Source organism: Danio rerio, chromosome 12 (genome assembly GCF_049306965.1).
Source record: "Danio rerio strain Tuebingen ecotype United States chromosome 12, GRCz12tu, whole genome shotgun sequence".
In the NCBI taxonomy this organism is placed as follows: Eukaryota; Metazoa; Chordata; class Actinopteri; order Cypriniformes; family Danionidae; genus Danio; species Danio rerio.
The window spans coordinates 10,931,971-10,932,855 of NC_133187.1; positions in this window are offsets into that span (position 1 = coordinate 10,931,971).

Here is an 885-nt window from a genome sequence, read left to right on the forward strand (position 1 = left end):
AGCGCGTGTTGCCATTTCGTCTGACCGTAAAATATCCCTCCGCAAAAACATTAAAAACAACTTACAGTTATTTACTTTGATTTTAAAAAATTGTACAAAGCATATAAAAATGCAACAGTATACACGATGTTTGAAAACAAAATTTAGCGTATACTACTTCATAAAATTGAGGGACTACCTTCCTTGTCAAACTGCGGACGGATATGAGGCGGAGAACAGTTAATGTTTGAACACTATTCAAAATTCCGCGCGTAGGCTTCTAGTTGGTCAGAATCAACCATTGACTTTTGTTGTAGCCAATAGAAATTGGCGATGACGTAGAATGACGGTAAATGTGGCCAATGAAATCATGTTAAATGTGCAACCGCTCATTTAAACTACACATGACCCGCCCCAGATTGTTGAAGAAGACGGAACAAAGTAAAAACTGAAACATACATAAAAATAAAGTCAAATTTACTGGTTATTACAAAAGCCTACGTAAAATAATGATAGTTATTAATATGATGTAACTCATTAAATATAATACTTAATACTACTTAAATACTTATTTAAATATAATACTTGAGTATTCGTCAAACAAAATGACCTGCACGTTTTAACTGCATATATAATATTCATAATCAAAAGTGCAGTCCCTAAGATTTTTTTGACAAAGATCAACTGGCTCTATGCTGCTATCATAATTGTTTATGCATTTAAATTATTGTAATCATTTTGGTTTTTATGTTTGTGCTGAGACATGAAACGTTAAGCTTGCTGGATGTCTATGCCTGAAACTTTATCAATCAGTTTATTGGTTTGTGTAGTTAATGTATGTGAAATTATATCTTTGTCCATAGAGATAATTCATGTTTTTGATTAAACAGACACATTGAGACATTA